Source organism: Oryx dammah, unplaced genomic scaffold (genome assembly GCF_014754425.2).
Source record: "Oryx dammah isolate SB20612 unplaced genomic scaffold, SCBI_Odam_1.1 HiC_scaffold_14, whole genome shotgun sequence".
Taxonomy (NCBI): Eukaryota; Metazoa; Chordata; class Mammalia; order Artiodactyla; family Bovidae; genus Oryx; species Oryx dammah.
This window is the reverse complement of record NW_024070198.1, coordinates 47,386,434-47,411,491: the sequence shown is the minus strand read 5'-3', so window position 1 is coordinate 47,411,491 and position 25,058 is coordinate 47,386,434. Positions and strand designations below refer to the sequence as shown.

The 25,058-nt window shown below is 49.2% G+C and overlaps 1 protein-coding gene across 1 annotated transcript in view; it reads right to left on the bottom strand.

Moving 5' to 3' along the window:
• The window catches only part of MGMT (O-6-methylguanine-DNA methyltransferase), a 264,559-nt gene extending 252,688 nt beyond the window's left edge, over positions 1-11,871 (bottom strand). The window contains exon 1 of the mRNA XM_040254753.1: positions 11,778-11,871. The gene's annotated coding sequence lies outside the window, so the exon portion shown is untranslated. The remainder of the gene's footprint in view (positions 1-11,777) is intronic.
• Positions 11,872-25,058: the final 13,187 nt, after the last annotated feature.

Below are 25,058 nucleotides of genomic sequence, written 5' to 3'. Positions count from 1 at the left end.
GGGGAGGAGACGGTCACACACCGAGGCACAAAAATTAAGAGGGACAGCAAACTGATCATCAGAAACTATGCAAGACAGGACACAATGGAATGTATTTAAAGCATGAAAATGGGGGGAAGGGGTCAATCTAGAATTCTGTGAGAGGCAAAATATCTTTCAAGAATGAAAGTCAGAATAAAGCCTTATTCCAAAAACAAAAAAAGTAAGCCAATGTGTACACTAGCAGACCTTTATCTGAGAAACACTGGTGCAAGTTCCATAGGCATTAGGATGGAAATTCAGATTTCCCAAGAGTAGAAAGCATACAAGTGGTAAGTATGCAAATAAATATAAAAGTTTTTTTTCAATTTTAATCTCTTTAAAGGACAATTGACTGCCTAAAACAAAAATAATAAAAGTATATTTTGGAGTTTATAACATATGTAGAAATAAAACATACTAAATAAATATAATCTCTCAAAAACAGGATGAGAGAAATTGAAATATACTCATGGAAAGTTCTTACACTGTACATGACGATGAATAATATAATGTGAATGCAGCCTATGATGAGCTAATTATGGCCATTACACACCCTAGAGCCAATAAGAGCCAATGTACATATGTGGTAAATTGACATCATTTTAAAATATATTCAAATAGTCTGAACAAAAGCAGGAAAATGGAGGGAGAAGAGTGAAGGAATAAACAGAACAAGGAGAAAACAAATATCAAGGTGGTGCCCTTGAGCCCAACCTCACTGGTAATTAATAACATGTAAGTAGTCTGAATACTTCAATTTTAAAAAGACCTTATGATTAGCAAGCTGTCTACAAGAAACATGTGTTAAATGTAAAGATAAAATGTGAAAGAATGGGAAAACATTCACCACAGAAACAGTAATGGAAAGAAAGCTGGAGCGGCTATCTGAATATCAAACACAGAATTTCAAAACAAGGAAATTGCTAAGACTAAAGGCCATTAAGAATAAAAGGGTTAATTCACCGAAAGGATGTAAAAATTCTAAATATGCACGCACCTAATAAAGGACTTTGAAACAGATGAAGCAAGAACAGAGAACACAACAGGAAACAGACAAATCTCCAGCAACAGTTGGTGATTTCAACACTCCTTTCCTATAATTTATAGAACAGGGAGACAGAAAAGCAGTAAGAATATATTAAAGACGACACTTGAGCAACAAAAATGTTTAGTGTTGCTTAAATGAACTAGTCAATATTTAAAACTTTTTCAGCGTTGTATTGAGGTATGACTCTGGAGTCTCTAGGAAGTTTTCAGAGTGCCAAGTTGCTGAGCCCAAACAGTGACAGGAATACAGGTGTGGAGGGAAGAGTCCCATGATCGCGCCCTGCCCACCCACCTGCTCTCTCCATCCGGAAAACCCAGGGCCTTTCAGAACCCTATCGCCCACCTCAAACACAGGGGGAAGAGCAGAGGTGCACACCTGTTTCCCCACCCAACGCCCAGAGCACAAGGAGAGGGATATGAGAGCACCCCGTGTTATCAAAGGAAAATGCCTATTGGCCGCATCTCCTTAAACACCGGCTGCTACCCCCACCGCTACCATCTCTTGCACAAACTTTCCCATCTCTCTAGGAGACTTGCTCCTGAACCACCACTAGAGAACGTTTTTCTATTTCGGCTTAAAGCTGGAAATGAGGAGAAGGGTGAAGAAATAATGCTTTGGTGGAGCAAGTCAGCGTAGGAATGTGAAAACAGTTAAAACTCATTAGATTTCTTGTCAAGACGCAAGACCGCTGTCCCCCCAAAATCAAGCAATCTATTCTAACTGGGTTCTCATGGTAACTGTACAATTGGGCTTTTCGATATAACATCCCAAAGGCCCAATGCACACTTGTAAAATATACTTTGAACAGCCTGAAGTGTTTTCATGTTACTGCGCTCCCAGACCAATGACTACACGTCCCCGCCCTGCCCGCCGGGGGTGGGTCATGCTGGTGGCGCTTGCGGTACCAACACAAGTCCCGCAAGGGATACAGGAGACCAGAGCAGGTATATAAAACGGGCCACATGCTGGAGCTCCAGCCAGTCTGCTCTGGGGACAAACCGGTACGACGACTGTCACAGAGCCCCGTTTACGGACTGCACGCCACACCACGAGGCCCCTCTTATTGATTTCAAGGTTAAACAGAATCAATCACTAATAATTACAAGAAGGGCCTCCAGGTTAATCATATTCTTAGACTCTCAGTACGGAATTAAATGACAAGCATAGCTTCCCTGATAAATAAAACACAACTGAGGATCCAAACCCACATTTCAGGTGTCAACAGGACGGTACTAAGCACAGCACCCAACGCCGCCCCAGACCTCAGCCTCTCCTGTGCTGGAACACAGCAGTCTCTCCCAGCCACCGCTGGGCCCCGAGTGGACCTGGGAGCAGGCTGCTGGTTATCCTCTGAAGATGCAAAGGGTCGAAGCTCAGAATGGTGAAAGTTCACAACTTCAGTGTTCCTTGCAACAATCCTAAAAATACCCACACGTTTGAGAAATTCTGCAGAACCACAATACATACTGTAGTTTCTGGCAGACTGGCAACCTAGGCAGAAGTAAATCTAAGTCTCCCACCTTTATTTACTACATCCCCTCACCGATGGCCACAGTTTTAACGTGGGCCAGTCTGGTGCAAGTGTGCGCTGGCAGGCTTCCAGGGAGAAGCGCCCTGCTCAGTCCCCGACTCTACAGAGACCTCCAAAAAGCCTCAAGACAACTTAGCGTGAAAAGCAGCAAACTGCATGGTTCTCAGGATGCTCGCTAGAGCCCAGCAGAATGACCACATGATGCTCCCCGGTTCCAGCAGGAGCAGAGTACGAACTGACCCAGAATCGAGAAAAACTAAAAAAGCAACAGAAACTCCCAACCAACAAGCTGAGGCTGCAGGCCACTACTATTACCCCTCTTCGTGTTTAAGAAACCCAGTCATCCAGTATTTACTCCAGTCCCACCTCCCAGCTTCCCTCAGGGCCTGGGGCCTTGACTGCTTTCCAGCAGGGTCCACCCAGTGCCAGGATAAGGCCAGGCCTGTCCATGGTCCACTGGCCCTCTGGTGTCTTGACCAAATCTGCCAGATTTCCTTTCTGAAACCTCTGGGATCCTGGTAATAAGACTGGGGTTTCTGTTCATCCTGTTTTCTTTTATTCTGATACACACATCTTTCAAGATGCCAAGAGCTAAACCTGCAAACAGTCCTATTTTTGAACACTGATTACCAAGTTATCTTTATCTCCAAATGCCAACTTCGTATGCAAACCCTTCATGAGTTCTGTGCTTTTGAAGTAACGTTATTTAGTCTGCACCTCACCTTGTATTAATCAGATCGAGCTGCTATAACAGAATATCACATACTAAGTGGCTTAACAGACAGAAATTCATTTTCTCACAGTTCTGGAGACTGGGAAGTCCAAGATCAAGGCTCCAGCTGATTTGGTTTCTGGTGAGGGCTTTCTTCCTGGCTTGCAGGAAGCCACCTGCTGCCGGTAAGATCACCCTCTCTCTTTTCTTATAAGGCCACCAATCCTACTGGATCAGGGCCCCTTCTTCCAACCTCATTTATTCTAAACAATCCCCTAACATCCCCATTTCCCAATACAGTCACAGCGGGGGTCAGGGCTTCAACATGTGGATTGTATGGGCACGTTCTATCCACAGCAACCTGTGCCCTGCATCCTTCGCTGGGCCCTGCGTCAGGCGGAAGCCCCACACCAGGCCACGGAGAGTTTCCAAGACAGAATGCCAGCATCAAGAGACAAGAACAACACAAGTCAATCAGAAACCTGAGTGTACGAGTCATTACAGGGGCTGAGGAGGTTTCCAGAAGGGCAGGGCCGTGGGAAGGGCTCAGGGAGAGCCTGGGAGCAGACAGGGTCTATAATCAGGCTGAATCAGAAGAGGGTCTCTAGGCAAGACTCTCTGGGGCCTCCCACCCATTCACTCTGAGATCGAAGAGCTGACGCACAGGTTTCGAGAGAAGCTGCCAGAACAAACGTGGAGGGCCTTGGGGCTAAAAGTGGTGCCAACAGGAGCCTCACAGGCTCATGTTCCTCTGGGGCCTAGGTGGGAAAGAGGGGTCCCCTTGGAGCATCTCTGCACCCCTGCCTCCAACAGGAGGAGGAGGAAGTGGTCCTTGCTCCCTGTGTCTGCCTGGGTGCCCAGCTTACAGGGCCCCGTGGGGCAGCAGTTCTCAGGGACAGAAGCGGGCAGACGGCGTGGGGCACACCAGGCAGAAAGGACCCAGGTGGCTGAGGCTGCAGCCAGGCAGCGCCTCCATCAGTGGTGGAGAGACAGGAGACGGGAAAGGTCAGCCATCTGAACCCAGAGGCCACGAGGACTTTGCTCTCCACCCCAAGAGACAGCCTCCAACCTGAGAGCTGACCCCACGCAAAAAACCTGGCTGGCTTCCAATAGGTGACGCTCCAGCCGAGCTCGGCCCTGGGCAGCCCGGCGCCAGGGCCCCGCTGTGCTGAGCCATGCACAGGGCAACAGTGGGCACCCAGACAGCAAAATGGAGCAGACACCCGCACAGCCAGGCCTTGGAGCTCCCCTAAGAAGTAGGCTCTGCCACACGAGCACCGGGGCAGGACTGAGGCACGTCAGATCGCTGCTTCCACGTCTGAACCCACCGGAAACATGACTTCTGGCCAATGCAAAAGAGTATCTCACTAACCTTCTCCAGAATCCACCCCGCCTGGGTTGTCCACAGCCGTGTGTAAAAGCACCTCGGACCCAGAGGTGGCCTCTGGAGAGAGAGACCACCACGAGGAAATCAGAACTGTGACCTTAGGGGGCTCTTCTGGCCCGACAAACGGTCCAGAGGGTACCCCTGGACAACAGCAGGTTCTCATCCCACCAGGACAGAACAGCAGCTCCAGGACACGTTCTCACCACACTCAAGGCAGAAATAAACAGGTTAGGAACACAAGAGGAGGTCTTTAAAGCCCATACTTTTAGTTTAGGGAGACTGAACTCCTGATTGTGAGTCAGGGCCCATGTGGTTTCAAGCTGGTGGTGGGGCATGTCACTGAGCATGTCCAGGGCTATCAACCACTCAGCCTGTCCGGGGTCCCCAGTGTCAGCCCACAAATGTCCCGCGTCCCATTAAACCGCCAGCCGCCCAGGACAGACAGAACGCACGGCTCTCCGGAGCCTGTCCTTGGGGCAGAAGGCGACCACACCAGTAGTCAGAGAGGTGGATAATGCTGCGCTTCAGGAGTATTTCATTTTAGAACCTGCATTTGGTTCTAAGTAACCGTTCTTGCAACAGATTTCCACAGCCCCCTGCCGGGCGCAGCCACCCTCCGGTGACCCCCCGCCCGCCGCTGCCCTCCTCCCCAGCAGCCCCTGCCCCCAGGGCGGCCCGGAGACGGATGGTCGGTGCGGGTCCAGCAATCAGCCAGCGGCCGCCTCGACTCACCATCCATCTGACTCGACAGCTTAATCTGATGATAACACAGTGGTGACAGAAACAGATTCTTCTGCGCAATAAAGAATAGCACACATGGGCTTTTCTCGGGATAGCTGGCTAAATTCAGGAACTTTTGGAAATACATCATTTCTGTGCCTCGCCCTTTATTCAAGGAACTTCCACTTGAGCGTGGAAAGCCTCACGAGGGAGGGTCGCTGTTCACTTCCGGGACACCGGCTCCTCTGAGTCCGTCCCCCAGCACTGCCCCTCTAGTGTGCCAGAGCCCGGCGACAAGTGCGGCACCTGGAAAGCTTGGGTGGAGTCTGGCTGTGGGCATGTCGCCAGACAGCACCTGTTCCCCCCTTCTCCCGCCTCCCCGAACACGCCCACCGGGACCACCGGGGACCACCCGGGCCTCCCTCCCTGGCTGCTGCCTCTCATCCTCCAGCGTGGGCTCCCTGGCCACTCGGCCAGTCCCACGGTCCGTGACCTGCATCTGATGAGGCTGAGCACGCACCTTATTGGTAATCTACATTCTGATGTGACTGCACGCCCCAGTCTTGACAGTTTCACTGTACGGATTCTGTGACTACTTGCAGGAAAGCACAGGTAACCCCAGAGAGCGCAGGCTGGGGATGGGGAGGCCTGTTAATGAGCCTCACTCCTCCCCGCTGACATTTCTGCCTGAAAGAACAGGTACAGTAAGGCAATCTCCCAGCTTCAGAACCCAAATGCCAGGCCCGACAGACAGGACCGACTCCCCTCCAAAGCCAGCTTGCCCCCACTTCCCACTTTCTGAAGGACTGTCTTACGGGAATAAAACATACACACCAAACGCTGGCTCCTGTCTTTAACAAAGGGGCCTCTCCCCCAACTGTCCCTCCATCACCCCACACTCCTCACCAGAAATGCCCCCAGATGGACCCCAAAGCACATGAGTTTGAGCAAGCTCTGGGAGTTGGTGATGGACAAGGAGGCCTGGCGTGCTGCAGTCCATGGGGTCACAAAGAGTCGGACACAACTGAGCAACTGAACTGAACTGAAGAGCTGCTCACTAGACTGGAGGCAAACAAGGATTCTGGTTGGCTCTTGCCCTTTTTACAGTTAGTCTCATCGTTCTATGAGTCTATGGTTCCAAATTAAAATTTCTATCCAGGTTGTGCTTCATGCTTCACAACCAGCCATCCATGACTTCCCGTGCTTACACTCGTCCAGGGGGACCGAGTCTGTGTGATCACAGCCATCCCGCAAAAGAGGAGGCAGCTGGGAGGTGAGCAGCTGCCCAAAGCCATGCAGCCAGGAAACGGCATCACCGGAACCCCTCCCGTGGTTCTCCCACCCACAACTCCAGCACTTCATCAGTAAAAATTCAGTTCAGTTCCCCAAAAATGTATTCGGTGGTACATATGGAAGTTAACCCTGACCTGAGACCATAAAAATGCTTGTACCCAGAGGGTGAAAAGGACAGGTCAGCCATTCAGAAGAAAAGATGGGCGTGAAATATAACACGGCTGTCCCTGCTTAGCATTTGTTTGTAAAACTAATGCCAAAGTTTTGGTAACATCTGCTTCTTCTGTCATAACCATAAGACCCAACACTATAAAGCTAGGATAACATGTTGGGTTTGCAATTCGAAGAGATTCATACGTCTCTGAGGACTTACAAACCATAGACAGACCCACAGGCACAGGCGACTCAGAACAGCGATGCTGGCCGGGCTGTGTGGGCCAGAGAGCTTTTCTCCACCATGCTCAGGGAAGTGGCGGAGACCCCAAAGACTGCCCGGGAGACGCTCAAACATTCAGGCCCCCTGGCAAGCTTGCAAAGACAGCCTCCTGGGTTCTGACCCAATAATCTCCTTTTTAACCAGCACTCTCAGTAACTCTGAGACCAGCAGGGCTCAGCCCACCTCTGAGAAATGCTCTGCTACAGCTCACGAATGTCTCACTTCAAGAGGAGCAACGGAGCCCAAGTTTCAGGGGGTGGCTCTTACTTCTGACACCAACAAGAGGGTGGGATCTGAAGGGGACACCCTCAACCCCTTACAGTCCTATGGTTTGGGAGGTAACCTGTAGCTCAAAGTTTAAAAAACAAATGAGAAATAACTACCAGTTTATTTGTTTAATTAAAGTACAATATTTAAATGTCTTGTCCCATATTCTGCCCTGAAATTTCGTTCCCTTTCCCACCCAGCTAAAACCTCTGAACGTCCAGGGCTGGAATTGCCCGATCCGTCAATAAGCTAAGAGTTTTCTAAACTACTATCCATATGACTCAATTTGTCAGTAAAAACTGCCACCAGCGCTGTGCTTGCAGAAAAATGTCCATAAATGCATTATTGAGACTGGCAGATCGATGTCTATAATAAAAACAAATAGATTTAACAAGTGCTGGCTTTTACGAGTCATGCCATTGGTGGACCACGCATTCAGTTTCACCCCTAGACTTCTGGGAACGGGCAGCAGAGCCTGGCTGATACTCTGCTGACTTCACAAGTGTTCCAGGTAGGGAATTATTCTAACAAGAAAATTTTCCAAGTAGGAGAGCAAGCATGCTCGGCATTTACTGCTCTCTCACAATCGTTTCACGGCCACACACATACACACCCCCACACACATACACATATGACAAACACTAAGAAAATGTTTCTGCAGAATTTTTAACTGGTTTTATCACAGCTGTGTCACAGGCCACAAGAGTTTACTCCAGGTTGGGGAAGCGGGGTATACAAGCAGGAACGTGAAGCCTGGAGACTCCCCCCCACTCCTCTGCTAGGCCTTCAATCTAACTGAAAACAACTTGTAGTATCAGAAACAAGTGTCCGCATTTAGCACGTGGCCAAGGGTGTCCCAGGCTTCCTAGGTGGCCCAAGTAGAAAAGAACCCGCCTGCCGATGCAGAAGACATAAGAGACACAGGCTCGACCCCTGGATTGGGAAGATCCCCTGGAGCAGGAAATGGCAACCTGCTCCAGTACTCTTGCTTGGAGAATCCCATGGTCAGAGGAGCCTGGCAGGCTCCAGTCCACGGGGTTGCAAAGAGTCAGATATGACTGAAGCGACTTAGTACACACATGCACGAGGATATCACTGCTGTGTCAGTGGCCCCTGGGGCAGCCTCTGTGTTTAGATGTTCATCTGGTGCAGACGTCATGAGGGTGGCAGCCACAGACTGGCTGAACTGCCAAGGATTCTGGGCACTTTGGCATGACACTGTCTGTGACCCATTTATACTCGAGCCACGTCTGCCAAAACCACTCTGGTTCCTTCAAAGGTTACAAAATGTCACAAAAATGCTTCATTCCTTTCCTTAAGCGGTTCATTTTAACAGTGGTATAAAGGAGTGAGGCATTCACTGGGTCCCGTATATTCTTGATGTGACTTTCACCAAACCTTACAACCCTCCTATACGGTAAGTTAAGTGTTGCAGTCCATGGGGTTGCAAAGAACTGGATATGACTTTGTGACTGAACGACACTGTTGTTAAGAAAATTTAAAAGAAAACTAGACTATTTCTTTCCGCTGACCAGCAGATAAGCAGCAGTCACCCAAATGCTGCAGAACACACATCTTGCAACAGTGGGTGTCAAACGTTCATCTACCAAAGCCAAATACAGAGCTTCCCTGGCAGCTCAGTGCAGGCGGCTGGGAAGATTCCTGGAGAAAGAAACGGCAACCCGCTCTATCGCTCTTGCCTGGGAAATCCCATGGACCGAGGAGGCTGGCGGGCTACAGTCCCTGCGGCTGCAGAGACTCAGACACGACTTAGTGACTAAACAACATGCCCAAGTCAGACCTCCAAAGCTAACGGAATGGGAAAACTGATGTCAAAGAACTGAAAACTAGCCACCCCGCACAGCTCACACCTCCCTCCCTCACCCAGATAAACCACGAACACTTTCAGACCAAGACTGGGCACTGGCTTGGTTCATTTACCGTGAGTATATGTGAAAAGCTCACTTTCCTCCAATGGTAACACTGGGTTGGCCAAAAAGGTCATCTGAACATTTTTTTGGCCAACCCAATATTATATGTTTATATGTCTCTGATTTTTACATTTTCAGGTTTAAGTGATAATCTGTGTTAAGACCCACGCTCATTCAGCAAACAGTTGTATCAGAAACTACGCAGGAAACAGGGGGTCAGAGAGGACTGTGACAGGAGCCAAAGGAGGCCCAGACACAAGCCTCAGGCACCCAGAGGCCCCTCAGGATGTCCGCAGCCTCAGGGAAAGCGCCCAGAACAGAGGAGCTTCACACTGGGACCAGGAAGGCAGGGGGGGTGTGCGCGAAAACAGACTTGGCAATAATGTTAACACATCACTGCTGGCAGACTGAGCGAAGGTGAGGGTCGCTCAATCCTGCCCCTCTCTGCGACCCCATGGACTGCATAGTCCACGGTATTCTCCAGGCCAGAACACTGGAGTGAGCGGCCTTTCCCTTCTCCAGGGGATCTCCCCGACCCAGGAATCAAACCAGGGTCTCCTGCACTGCAGGCGGATTCTTTACCAACTGAGTTATCAGGGAGACCCAGGGAGAGGATTTCCTGGCAAAGAGAATTCAGAAATCACTGTTTCGCTTCCTGCTTTTCCTACAAAGGAGAATATAAGCTGAAAATGGCATTGATGCCCCCCAAAAAGGGAGCTGAAATAACAACAGTCTTGGTTTGAATCACTGGCCTCTAAATGTTTGTCCTCCGCAAAATAAGAATAAAGACAATTTGGAAGTTTATTTAAAAATACTGAGAAGTGTAAACTGTTTGGTGTTCCTGAAAAAGCAGGAGGAGAGGCCTGCAGGAGGAAGTCCACAGAAACGCTTGCTCAGGCCTGCCTTCCCCTCCTCAGAGGGGCCCTGAGTGAGATACCCATAAGGGAAACTGTGGAAGGGCAGGCCTGAGCTGAAGATAAGGCCCAGGTGAGGCTCCACTGGAACTCAAGCAAGACCAAGACAGACAGGAAAAGAAAGGTTTAAGAACCTTCACAGCTGAACACGAGTAAGATGTTAACCACTGTCCACACCTGGGGCTTTTATTTCTTTAAACCTGGATCTCCGACAGTGAGGCCTTTTTAAAGCAGCATCTAATAACACTAGTTAGGTTTAGTTTGTGTGATACAGATTTGTTTTAATGGCAAGAATGCTCACCGAGAAAAGTACCTTCATATAGCTCTGCCCCTGAGGCCTGCTTCACCCTGCCCCCAGACTGTAAAAGACATGACTCTCCCACTCAAATCCTAACTCAAACCAAGAATCCAAGGAGAAATGAAAGGCCTCCCAGAGCCAGCCCAGCTCTGCTCATGGGCTCTGGACCTCAGCGAGTGTGGACCTGGTGTCACTGCCTCCTGGGACAAACTTGAGTTAAAAGGTTCTCAACCGCCAGCTGGGGTGGGAGGCGGCAGCTCTGACATCCTTTTCCTAAAGACGATCGCCCCCAAGGCGTGCTAAGCTTTGTGATGTCTTCTCTACCTCCCTGAGTGTTTTCTGCACTGGGGGACTCATGAGAGCAACTCAGCCCCCACCCACCATCACGCCCTGGGCTGGGAGATGAAGAGGAGCACCTTGGCTGAGATACTCCGAGTGAGGGCGCAGAGTTCAAGGCCAGCCTAACTCTTAGCTCTTTATGTTCAACACCTCCATGTTCTTCTGCAAATAGCAGCAGTGACCCTTCTCTGGACAAAGGAGTCTCCCTCTGCCCGGTGACCATCATGCAATCAAGCCAAAGCTGTGCTCATGTATAGAAAACGTCCTTCCGGAACAAAGTCATCCAGGAGCTGAGACACGGAGAGAAACACCACGCTTAGATTCATCATGAGCCCAGCGAGTGAGGAATACCGTTGAGAACTGCTCTGCTGTGTTTATCGGGTCCTTGGGAATTACCATGCCCAGTGTATGTGGCTCTCAAACTTCCACTTGGTCACTCCACGTGTTAGTGTTTACAGATGCAATGAGGGCACACAGTATACAGAGGCGGGCGCTCCTCTCACATCAAGGAATAGGACATGAGGCCTCTGCACGGGCGGTTTGCTAAGGGCCTCCTGCAAGGAGGGCCAGAGAAGGGGTTCCTGGAAGCTTCCTGGGAACAGAAGGCTGGGGAGCAGTGCAGAGCAGGAGGGCTCTGCAGGTGTTGACCAACTAGAGGTCTGGCAGGAGCTGCACAACTCCCAGGCCAGGCCACTGTCACTCCACTTGGAAGAACCCCAGGCTGGGAACCCCTGGTCGCTCCTGAAGCCACCAAGGGGGGGTCCGAGCGGGCCCCACCACCATAGCAGGAGGGACGGGGGTGGTGCCCGGAGGACCACTGGGGGCTGGACTGCCCGACGGGCTGCAGACGCTTTGGTGGGAGGTGACCCAGACAACTCACCGCGCTGCCTAAGCCGCCAACCGCGAGGAACTCAGAGCGCAGGACCACGCAGCGCCGAGGCAGCACAGGAAGCCCGGGGGACGGGCGCGGGGCGGGGGCGGGGGCGGGGAGGGGGCGGGGATAGGGGCGGGACCTGGCAGTGTGCTCGGGGCCCGCGCGAGCCGGGATTCGGCGGAAGCGCGGCGAGGACGCGGAGGGACGGGACCAGGCCGAGGCTGGGGGCGGGGCCCAGGGCGGGGGCGTGGCCTGGGCGCCAGGGCCGCCGGACGGGAAGCGCGCGGCGGCGGGGGCGGGACCTCGGCGGGCGGGGGCGGGGCCTAGAGTGACGGGGCGGGACCGAGAGTGGGCCCTGCCTCCCCGCCGGCGCGCGCCTTGCTAGGTCGGAGCATGCGCAGTGCGGCGGCGGCATCCGGGCCGACACCCCACTCTGCGCAGGCTCGCTGGCCGGTTGCATCCGCCTGGCGAGGTTCAGGCTGGCTGGCAGGCCGGCCCTATCCTCGCTGCAGGGGCCTTGAGATCACTTTGCTGGTCCTTCCTACCCGGCAAGAGCTGGGCCGCAGCGCCTTCCCTCCTGTGCCCGCTGGGCGCTGTCTCAGCTCCTGCGGGGTAGGAAGGACCGGCAAAGTGAAGCACGTTTGCTGTTCTGGTTTTTTTCTGTTAGCTCACTGTGAAACTTTAGAACGTTTTTTCAGCCTCTCTAATCCTCGAAGTCACCATTTCTGGGGCTTCTGTGGTGGCGCAGTCGGTAAAGACTCCACCTGATATGCAGGAGATCTGGTCTCGATCCCTGGGTCGGGAAGATCCCCTGGAGGAGGAAATGGCAACCCACTCCAGTATGCTTGCCTGGAAAAATCCCATGGACAGAAGAAGAGGAGCCTGGTGGGTTACAGTCCATGGGGTGGCAAGAGTCAGACACGACTTCGAGCATCTTTGTAATAATCCTCTGTATGTAGGCTAATAAACATCAGGGACAAGAATACACCAGTCTTCCTATAATCTGTACCTCCCAGAACCCAATCAGAACTGAGATCCCAACAGAACTGAAGAGGGAAAATAACACAAAAGCTGGATCAAGATGCTTACCCACATCCTAACAAGTGTACTGGGATGTAGTTGGACAGTCCATACATGTACCCTACTTTTCTTTTTATCTGAATAGTATTTTAATATGAATTCCTAAGCCATTATCAGCATCTCTGATTCCCACCCCAGGAAAGAAAGACCATCTTTGGTGCCTGTTTAAGTGGATTATGTGGAGCTGGGGAAGACAGGTGAGAAAGAGTGAGGGGAGGGCAGCATCCAGGGGCCAGGCGGGCACCTGGCTACGCTCAGCAGGACCCCTCCTGGAGAGGCTGAGAGATGCTCCAGCCGCCTCCACGGGGAGGACTCCAGGGGCAGAAGCCAGGGGAAGACACAGGAAAGGCCACCACCAAGGACTGGTCCTGCCACAGACCAAGACTCTATCTAGAATGCGACTCTCCCCGGAGCAGAGCTACAGTCTGCATTCCCTGTACTTACTGGTAAGTTCTTTCCTTCTTGGTGATCATTTTCAAAAACTCAAATTGGTTTTTTCAAAAGCTCCCCTCCACCTCACGCCCTTGTCCCATCTCCCCCGATCCTCATCTACAAGCACAGGGATGGCTCCCAATCAGGGAGCTGGCTGACTGTGTGAGGTTCACGGGGTTCAGGAGACGCAGGATTCCATCATGCTTTGAAGGCCACCTGATCTCGCTGTAGGATGACAGAGTTGCACAGCTCGGTGAGGTTCCTTTGGGCTTTGCCATCCTCAGATCAATAAATCATACCCATTCTTCTCTGGACATGGGTTCCCATGAATGACTTTTTACAAAAGAGGTGGAAAACCCCAGAAGCCTTCGCTCACCTTCACTCTGATTTCTTCACAGACCTCCCGGGATGTCCTTTACCATAAGCCAGCTTTCTTGTGGGCACTGGAAACAGTGTTCATTTGCATCATTTCTTTAAACATCCAAATGGATACTGGGTTAAACAAATGAACACGACATGTGATTGCTTCCAATGATTTGCAACCCAAGAAATTTGTTTAATAAGCCTCTCTTTCCAAGCTGCTTTGTGACATTAGAGACCATTTACAACAAAGCTGTCTTCAGTAGTCAAACTTAATCCTTACTACCCTGCCTTTGGGAAAAGAAGGGATTTTATAACGATCACTTAAAACCTTGTGTGGTTTGAAAGCCCTGAACTCTGGACAAACGTGTGAAAGTCTTGGAACAAAAGAAACATTACAGAGCTCACCACTTGCCACTTTGTTTTACATATGGTTTTCTTTAGGACAGCATCTCCAGTGGAGAGCGTCGCCTATTAACACAATTGATTTTCTCAGCCCCAGTGTTGTATAAAGGTCGGAGCCAAAAGCTGGCCGGAGTCAGCATCCTGGACCTGGGTGATGTGGTCGACCAGCCTGAGAGGACAGGAGCACGGGGTGTTCTGGAGGGGGGAAAAGGAGACCCTCAGGACCTGGGGGTGGGCTCTGGCTGTCTCTGATTACACTCTGCTCTGCACTAGTGCTCGGCTCAGCTGGAGCCAGCCAGTGTGGTGTGGCTGCAGCATAGGAAGTCTTCCAAGATGGGGAGGGGCCTTGGGCTCCGTCCTTCTGCAGGGGGAAGAGGAGCAGGTGGAGGAAGGCAGGTGCAGCCTTACCTGGAAGGTGCCACAAGCTCAGCTCTTGCAGTCCTACAAAGAGGCGAAAAGTCCTTCTGCCCAGGGGCCCCTGGGTGCTTCTGTTGACAGCTGGAACTGTTTCAGGCTCACCTTGGGTTCCGGAGGGCTCTTCCAGAGGCAGCAGGAGGCCTCTGTTCAAGACTCCTCCTGAGACCTGTGTCAGCTGGCCTGCTTGCTGCAGGGCTGGAGACGCTCGGTCTAATGGGACGACCCCCACGCGTGCACAGCTGAGTGATGCAGACAGATGAGGAAATGGGGTTTGTGGCTGGGGCAGCGGGGTGGCACCACAAGGCCCCTCCCCGCACTAAAGATACCCTGCGTGCCCGGCCCTGAGCAGTGGGTGGCCCCACGTGGAGCAGAGCTGATGAACAGCCAGGGTCCCTGCCGGGGTTGAAGGCTTGATTAAGGAAAGGCCTGGAAGACAATGAGTGGCAACACTTTCATTGTCTCCCCCCCACCCCCGCCCCACACACAGGTGAAGGACTGCTGCTTTTTGCAGACTTTGGATCCAGTTGTCCAGTAACTGTTGGACAGAGAACATCTGAATCTTACATACCCTTCCTTCCAAAATGTGGTGACTTTAGGTGATTAAAAATATATGTAAATAAGTGAATACAAGTCAGCTCTTCCTGACTTGTATTCAGGAAGAATACATTTGCATAAGTTGCTTAAAGAACCACTTCTGCCAATGTGAACACTGGGGGGAGTTTTCCCACCCTGAGTCAGCCATCGGGTGTGGGTCACTCAGGACCCAGGATTTTGTTAGATGCTGGCCCTCTTGAAAGCAGCTCCTTCACTCATTACAAAGTGTTTTTGATCCATTTTCGGGTCGGGCTCTGTTGGTAACACATTGTTGGCAGTTTGGGCAGAATCTTTTAAGTGGTGTGAAGTGCTGGGGAGTATGCACCTGGGCCGCCAGGAGGAGGCAGGTCTCCCCCCACCTCTGCCCTTCTGGGATGAGCCGGACGCGCCTGGGTTTTTGTGACTTGGAAATTAAAGCCAGAGACATGGGGATTAAATGCTGAGATGGTGACTTGTCCTTGTTCTCATCTTCCTGGGAAACTGCAAAGGAGAATGCAGACAGGAAAACCAGCCATACCAAGCGTTTTGTCTCAGCCTCCAAAATATTCATCTGAAGAAGGAAAAGTGGTGTCTTCCCTCTAAGGGGAACGTCTTCAATCTATCTTCAGTGCACTGAGCTATTGATTTAAAGTGCTGTGCTTAGCTGCTCAGTTGTGTCCAACTCTTTGCGACCCCATGGACTGTAGCCCTCCTGGCACCTCTGTCGATGGGGATTCTCCAGGCAAGAATACTGGAGTTGATTGCCATGTCCTCCTCCAGAGGATCTTTCCAACCCAGGGATCAAACCCAGGTGTCTGGCATTGCAGGCAGATTCTTTACCATCAGAGAAGCCCCTTGATATAAAGTAACACTAGGCAAAATTGGAAAGAGTAATAAGCACGTGAGAGGCAAAATTGATGGTGAGGATGGTGCAGGGGGCTTTCTGCCCAGTTGTCCCTTTATCTGTTAGCATGAGATGACCCAGCTGAATCTGGGGAGTCAGGAGTGATGAGAGTGAGGTCCTGGGAGTGGTCTCTCCATCTGTCTCACCAGCAGCCCCTAGAGATGAAGCCCTCCTTGGTCCAGCAGGCCATTGGACAGGAAGAGACGGAGTTCTCATTCCTGGTGGGAAAGGGAGGAGAGTTGTGAAGCTGGAGAGGGTCACTCCCCAGGGAGGGGCCTCTACCAGTATTCAGAGATCTTTCTGAGGCAACTAGGAAGCCATTTAATAAGCCATGCAAATAAAGGGCTTTTCAGAGGAGGTCAGCCAGTCCAGCTCAGAGAAGTGGAGAAAGGAGGGCTTCCAGGCAACAGAGAGGCCAGCTCTCCTCTCCTCTTCAGCTCCAGGCATGACCCTTATCTCTACCTTGACCTCAACACTACCTCCTTTCAGCTCTGCTTCCTCAGAGATGAAACAAACTCCCTCTCCCAGCTTCCCCTGGGGGAAAAAAGAAAAGCACAGGGAAGGGCTCTGATTGGCCCAACACAGGTAACTATGACACACTCTGGACCAATCACAGCAGCTGGGGGGGGGTACCATCCCAGGGGACACATGAACCTGTGTGGTCAGGAGAACTGATGTGATGAGGGCGGGATTGCCAAGAGGTAGGCAGCCAGCATGCTTGCACCCTGCCTGCTCATGGGGATGGGCCACCTACTGTGTGCCCGGCCCTGGCACATCAGCCCACATGCTGTCTCTTCAGTCGTCACGACTCTCCCACACTCTCTGTGGGTTGGTGGGGCGGCCGGGGTGGCAGGAGGGGAGCTGCTGGGCTTCCTACAGCCCCTTCTCCTCCTTGGGAATAGAGGTGTTCTCTGCCGCCAAGTAAGTGCCCAGATGGGCTTGACTCTGTGCAGTGGCATCTTCTACAAAGTCTGTGGACAAGGGGACCTTTTTCATGGGGCTCACAGATGGAGACCACTTGGTACCAGTCCAGGGTGCTGTCCTAGAATTGAACCCCCACCACTCAAGGCCAAGCAGAGCATTGCCAGATGGTGCCTAAATTCATCTACGATGGGGTGCCTTCATCTTAGGGATTATCTTCATTAGCACTTTATTGGATTCATTCAATTATTCAAACCCTAGAAAGATAAGACTCATAGAAATTAATACAATAATGATAGCTGAATATTTTCAATGGCTTATTACGTAGCAGCCCCTCGGCTGGGTCTTTGATGCTCATCATCTTTTTGAATCTTCACAATAACCATATAGGGTAGATAGTATAGAGAGTTATCATTATCACAGTTTTGTACATGAGGAAATTTGCCAAGGCCACACAGCAGTGAGTGTCAGTACTGTTTACATCCTGGTTTACTGTGTCTTTGACTTGCAGAAGCAGCACCATAATGGGAAGTGTGTTCACTTGGTTTTATGGGGGGGCATTCCTGGCTCTCTCTTTCAAGCTCTACTGTCTCCACTGTGTGTGGCAAATCTCCCAGCAGACAGCCTGTTGGACCACTCAGATTCTTGCCTGGGTAGATGTTCAGTTATTCACTGCTGGGGCACCAAGAATGGACCGTGTGACTTGGCCATCTTTGCTAGGAAGGAATCCTATCAAGATAAAGAAAAATGGCCCAGACCACACTGTTGAACCCTGGATCCAGCCAGCTCTGAAGGTAGCCACCCTTGGACTTTTTTGTGTGACAGTGAATTCTTTTGTTTGAATAGGCAAGTTTGAGTTGTGTTTCTGTTTTTTGGTAACCACAAGTCTTGGCTGTTATAAGACTCAAGCATCCTACAGATGCTGTACTACCTGTTCTTACATATGTTATCCTTTTAAGAACTCACAAGTTTGTGAGACAAACATCATTACATTTATTGTACAGTGAAGAAAGTGAGACTTTCAGAGGTCAAGTTACCTGTCCAAAGCCACTCAGATATGAAATGGCAGAGGTACAGCTTGCACAGAGTTATTGATCCTCCAAGGATTAAAATTCTTAAGAATTTTCCGAGTTCTTAAGAATGTAGGATGGTGGAAAGGAGGAAAAAGTAAAGAGGAGAGCGAGGGGAGGAAGTGAGAAAGAGAGAGAGAAAGAGAGAAAGGGCTCTGTTAGCATTTTTGAACTGAGGAATTTAAAATCTTTTGGCGGCAAGTTATGATGGTGTATTTCTAAGGCTTAGGAATTTTATCCTGCTATTTGTTCTTCAAATAAAAGAATCAGAGTCACTGACTTAGTTTAAACCAACTCCAAAGACTGCAGAGTTGACTCCTGATTAAAAACTTGTCTTTCTTGGTTGGAGAGAGGAAGAGCAGACACGACTTTCCTGAACGCGTTGCGTCTTGCAAACTTGACTTTCATTTGTAGCACCTGAGAATGTCGATGACTGGAAACATGAAACTTGATTATTAACAAGCTGGAAATAGTAACTGAATATTCACTCTGCCATCTACCGTGCCTGTATGATAAAAACTACATTGGAAGAAGTGTGAGCATGACATTAAAGGTGATTCTGGAATCATTAGTCTTGCAGTTTTTGTTGCTCCATACTAGGGAGTCCGGGCCTTCTCAGGAGGGCCTAGTGGTGAAGAACCTGCCTATCCATGCAGGAGACTTAAGAGACAGAGGTTCGATCCCTGGGTTGGGAAGATCCCCTGGAGGAAGAAATGGCAACCCACTCCAGTATCCTTACTTGAAGAATCCCATGGACAGAGGAGCCTGGTGGGCTACAGTCCATAGCGTTGCAAAGAGCTGGACAAGACTGAAGAGACTTAGCATGACATGGCACTCTAGGGAGTCCATGGATAATTCTCAAGGATACTGGGCTCCTAGATTAATGGACTCTCTAGATGATTGGAGATCAACCCTGAATATTCATCGGAAGAACCGATGCTGAAGCTCCGATACTTTGGCTGCTTGATGCGACACAACTTAGTGACAACAACAGCAATATATGTGTCTGGGCCAGAGATCCAAAAGTCAGTAAGACCAGTTAGGTCTAGTTGCAGGAATAATCACATTGCAACCTGATGTCTGCAAAGAGAAGCTTGCACCATGTGCCAGGGCCCAGGGAGCAGGAGGTGGGGAGGCTGCAGCTGACACTTCACAGAGCCCTGGCACTCCAGAGGAGGGGCACTTCTGGGGAGATGCAGAGAGACTGCCGGTACCAGGCGTGGAGTCAAGAGAGGGATGGAAACAGGCCCGTGAAGTATTTACCAGAAAAGTCGACGCCTGATATGAAAGCCCTTTGGACAGCTGTCACTGTGTCCTCCCACTCGGACAGAGGAAGTCAGGAACTGAGGCCCCTGGTGCGGTTTGGGGAGCATTGTGGTGGGCAGTCCCACTCACACTCCGCGTTCAGCTGCAGACCTTCAGTGAGTCACGTATTAGGGTCTCTGTTTTACAGACGGTGTGCAGGTGAGGGACCTGGAGAGCACAGCAGGCCAGGAAGCGCAGGAAGCTGGGGTGAGCACCGGGGTCTCCTCTCTGGAGCCACCCTGGGGAGCGAGGCAGCTACTTTCTTCTTATGCCAGCAAAGCAAGCTGAGGAATTCAATTATTTAAAGGCTATTTTTGGTTCCTTATCAAACACAAGTGGAAATCTCTGTTGGCAGAGTTTGGCTTGAAGGACGCTATAGTTCATCAGTTCCAAACACTGGACATGAATCCTGGGACCACCTGAAAAGGCTGGGTGTAGCCACAGACCCTGGTTGGGGAGGGGGAGAACATATCTAGAAAAACTGGCATTTGGGTGCTAATTAAAGATTTTTTTTTAAATCTTATTATTAACATGTCTTTTGAATTAGGCATTCAAATAATTGTACTTACTGCTTGAGGAACATTTTGCTTAAGAATGAAATAAAATGTGGATGCAGGAACACTTTATGAAAGCATAACCATTAAATTGCCTCAGATTATGTGCCAATTATTTTCATTTCTATGTTATTAAAAATTTAGGGATAAAATAAAAAAGAATCTAAACTAAATTCCCAAAAGTTGTTTCCAAAATGAGACTTGTAAGTTTTATGTTGGTAAATATGTATTTTGCAGCATCTATTAGATCACCTTGATTTCTGGGACATCACTGAGAAGCATCACATTTTTTGAAATGACGGGTGTTTAACACTTTTGTGGGTTGAGAGCCAGCTCATCTTTCTTCATTTTCCCTGCTCTCTTGTCTTTGTGAGGATTTTTCATCAAACCCAGAGGAACAGGAGCACAGAGCCTGTTTCTACCACCCTCTGGGCATTTCCATCTCCTTCCTAGTGCCCACTGTTTCTTCCGTGCACCATGATGTCATCTATCAAAACCCTAAACAGTCTCTCACTTGGCCTTCTAATGCTGAGCATCAGTGCTTTGTTTTTTGCAGCAACACCAGTATCAGAGAACAATTCATGACGTCCACTTACTGGTGCCGTTTTTGAAATATTTTCTGTCACTGAGCATCTTCGAGGCAGAACGACAAAAGTGCACACACGGACCTTTCCGTGATAAACTCCAGAACCAAAATCGCCTTTTGATAAATGCTTTCTGGTAGTCATCTTTAAGGAGCTAATTTTTCAAGCTGAGAGAGAGACAGAAATAGAGAGATTTCTAAGTTTCTTCCTCAGGTAACTAATGAGGAAAATAGATAATTTAATAAATTTACTTTGGCACATATTAAACCATATCTGGGCTTCCCTGGTGGCTCAGATGGTAAAGAATCTGCCTGCAATGCAGGAGACCCAAGTTCAATCCCTGGGTTGGGATGACCCCCTGGAGAAGGGAATGGCTACCCACTCCAGTATTCTTGCCTGGAGAATGCCATGGTTCTGGTATAAAATCAACCTCCCTCTGATTAGTAGCAGAGGTATTTTCATTTGGGGTATTGGATTATTTTTGATTTCTACTTATTATACTAAATTGAATATCATATTATGAAATCTATTTCAACTTTTATGGACATCCCTGCCTCCTCCAGGGGCTTCTTTAGGCATTTGGTTTATTGGGGAAGAGTCATTTATTCCCTGCAACGATGCCCACGGTGCTGGCACATTACAGCAAAGAAAATAAGCCACAAAATTCAAGTTCTTATTGAAGAGTAGTATCAACTTACATGATTCTCTTAAAATAATGAAAAATGTTAGAACATGACATCCCAGGGAAGGCTAGAAGATTCTTGCATATCTAATCAAAATGTTATCATCCCAGAAACATATTTGTAATATGACCTTTGTCGGCTGCCTCATAGTGAAGAAATCCTTTCAAAACGGCAAAAGTTTTCAACCGAGCATCACAGGCTGGAAGAAATCCTCCAGAAGAAATTGCATTTTCAACAAGAGAGCTTCAAACAGCCAAGGCTGCACTCGGGAGATCCCCAGGACCCTCTCGCCGTTGTCTTAAACTGTCAAAGTTTGACTCATTTTGGATTTTTGAACAATTCAGAAAAGATACTTTCATAAACAGCTTCGTCAATGACAGCATATCTAATTCCTTGGCTTCTGAACACTGAGCTGAGTACAGCACGGGGCCGATGGAGAATTTCTCCCGAAGCCATAACGCAATCTAGGAGGTAAGTTGCCAAGCTGTTGACACAGGGAATGGAAATGGAAATTCTCCAGGAGTCTCCCAGATGCTCCTCCTCCACTCTGCTGGCCTGATACTAGCTGATTGGTGCCGTATATCTTGATGTTAGTATCCCATTTCAGAAATGTTCTGACATTATCTATTTGGAAGTTTGAAAAATAGTATAAAACCCCCAATGCATTTGAGCCCACATTTCAACACAGCAATCACAATACCCATCTCCACTGATGCAAGATGCAGGCTTGAACCCAATTCCAATTGCTGCATTTCTAAGTCGATGGGAAACTGAAAATCTTTTTGTGGCTAACAAGGTTAGAAGAGCCTGACTCCCTCCTTCCTGAATATTACCATATCCCTGTCCTCAGCCCTTCCTGGTGTTCAGCAAGCAGGGGGCTTGGGTTGTAGAATATGTATGAAGGGACAAATAATCAGGAAAGATGCTTTGGGAGAAAAGTTTGAGATAGCAGCACTGAGAGAAAATGAACCAATGAGGATTTGAAAAATACAATGTAGTAGAGGTTTATCCACTAAAAATGATTGCACATCTCTGAAAGAGAGAAGAAATAAAATGGCTGGAATGTGTTTACTTCTTGAAAGACTCAGGCTCAATTCATAAATGGCAAAGCTCACTGAATCCAGAGTGACCTTTCACATTACTGTCATCTGTTATCGTTCTATTGCTCAGGTGAGTCAGTATTCTGACTCTCTGTGACCCCATGGACTGCAGCACACCAGGCTTCCCTGTCCTTCACTGTCTCCCGGAGTTTGCTCAGACTCAAGTCCATTGAATTGGTGATGCCATGCAACCATCTCATCCTCTGCTGTCCCCTTCTCCTCCTGCCCTCAATTTTTCCCAACTTCAGGGTCTTTTTCCAATGAGTTGGCTCTTTACATCAGTGGCTGAAGTATTGGAGCTTCAGCATCAGTCCTTCCAATGAATATTCAGAACTGATTTCCTTTAGGATTGATTGGTTTGATCTCCTTGCAGCCCAAGGACTCTCAAGAGTCTCCTCCAGCACCACAGTTTGAAAGCATCAATTGTTTGGTGCTCAGGCACATAAGAAGTAGCAATAAATAGTAAGAATTAATTGTTTATATAAAAGAACAAATAGATGGATATGGTCATTTTCATTTTTAGGCAACACTGAAAACATAATTTCTAATAGAAATCCCTTTCTCTCCTGTCCTGATACTGTTGTGGTTTCTTTCTAAATAAATATTTTAAGAAGTACCAGGTCTGTCCTTTTCTCCAGCCCTACCCCCAGGGCCTTCATCTAAATCTAAACCATCTCCTCCCTGGATGACTATAGGAGACTCTACCTGGTCTCTGCTACCAATTTCCCTTTCATAGCCCAGGCCATGTGCTCAGGGTCAATCTCATGAAATCTCAGCCAACGATCCAGGCCCTGTCCAACCTTGCCTTTGACTTCCTCTGCAAGTTTACCTCCAAAGCATCCTCAGAGGACTCAGAGCTCCAGCCAAATCCCAAAGCAAGACAACCCACTGCCGTGATGGTGTCTGTCCCTCCCCATTCCGACTTGAGTGGGAATGGGGCTGTGTCTTCTGAAAGGGCAAGGCTGTGACTTGTTCATCTTGACACCTGGAATAGTGTCTGATGCTTGAGGGGCTTCATAAACATCTGATGGACAAACAAACAAGTGAGCAAATGAACCCAGGACCCGATCATTCCACAGAAAAGCAGGAAATTTGAATCCATGTGTTGAGATGGTCTCAGAAGCCTTCCTGGGGCTTCCCAGGTGGCACTAGTGGTAAAGAACCAGCCTACCAATGCAGGATATGTCAGAGACGAGGGTTTGATCCCTGGGTTGGGAAGATTCCCTGGACGAGGGCATGGCGACCCACTCTGGTATTCTTGACTGGAGAATCCCATGGACAGAGGAGCCTGGTGGGCTACAGTCCATAGAGTTGCAAAGAGTCGGACACGACTGAAGCAGCTTAGCACTCATGCATGCAGAGGGCTTCCTGATGGAGTCAGGACTCAGAATGGAGCAACGAGGAAACTGAGCTGGGATCAGGGAGGCCTGGAGAGGGGAAAATCTATCCAGAATGGAAGTGGGAATGTGGGAAAGGGGTACGTGCAGGGATCAGGCGGTCAAGCAAGCACTGGGCGTGATGCAGTGTTGGTGGGGGTGGGGGCAGCCGTGGAGGGCCTTGAGAGGGAGGAAGAGACGGGAGGTAAGCCTCTGGTTTCTGGCTGGTCCCCTTTATAACTCACTTAGGACAGGACTGGTTCTTTAAATCCTAGGGGGCATGGACAATAGCCAGCTTGTTCCCATAGGCAAGGGGAACTTTCAGGGAAAGACCTCCAGCAATGCATGCATGCTAAGTCACTTTAGTCGTGTCTGACCCTGTGCCACCCCACAGACCCCACAGATGGCAGCCACCAGGCTCCTCTGTCTCTGGGATTCTCCAGACAAGAATATTGGAGAAGATTGCCATTTCCTTTTCTCCAAGAGTAGCTAGTGTTAAAAATTTTTTTTTCCTTATCAAATCTATGGGGGAAATATGGATATAATAACTGTAGTAAAACAGTGAAGATCGGCCCTAATTTATTTTTACATTAAAAAAGTTTTATTATGAAATCAGGACTCAATCTGAAAATGGCAGCTCCATCAAGCAGTGGGAGGCCCATTCATTGGAGCTGGCAAATGTCACCGAGACGCCTGTCAGGCCAACGCAGATGAAAAGCTGCCATTTGGGAGAGAATGTCTTAGGAAGACAGTGTCACAGAAACATGTTCTCCACCTCTGGGTCCTGTGTTTTGACTTCATCTCCTTCTTCTGAGGACTTCCCAGGTGGCTCAGTGGTAAGGAATCCGCCTGCCCATGGAGGAGACCAGGGTTCGATCCCTGGGTCCAGAAAATCCCCTGGAGAAGGAAATGGCAACCCACTCCAGGATTCTTGCCTAGAGAGTCCCATGGACAGAGGAGCCTGGTGGGCTACAGTCCAGAGCGTCGCAAAAAGTCAGACACAACGTAGTGACTAAAAAACATCAAATTCCTCTCAAACTGGGCAGATTTATTCATAGGAAGACTGTAGCTCATTCTGAATCCAGAATCAGAAGCCACTGCTTTCAGAAAGAATCCGTGGACAATCTCTCCCAACCATAAAATCATTTCCATTCTCCAACCAGCAAGTTTTCAGATAGTTTTTGTAGATGTACAAAAGCGCAAAGCAAATCTATTTTTACAAAAAAATATCGGGATGAAAATGAGGAAAATCAGAATAGAAGAGAACACAGCCTGTCAGTGCCCCTCTGGCCTCAGCAGCAGCCTCTTTTTTATCATCAAACTATAGTCCTCCCCACAAACTCTAAATCATTCTCACCTTCCCGGGAGTCTGTAAGACAGACAATTGTTAAGGGGAGCAACTCATAATATTACTGCAAAATTTCACAGTTGAAAGTCAAATAGCAATGATTTTGCCCTGCCAGCCTGACACCACCTTGACCACGAAGATAAAAATCCCTGGGCAATGAGCGCGTAAAGCTTGG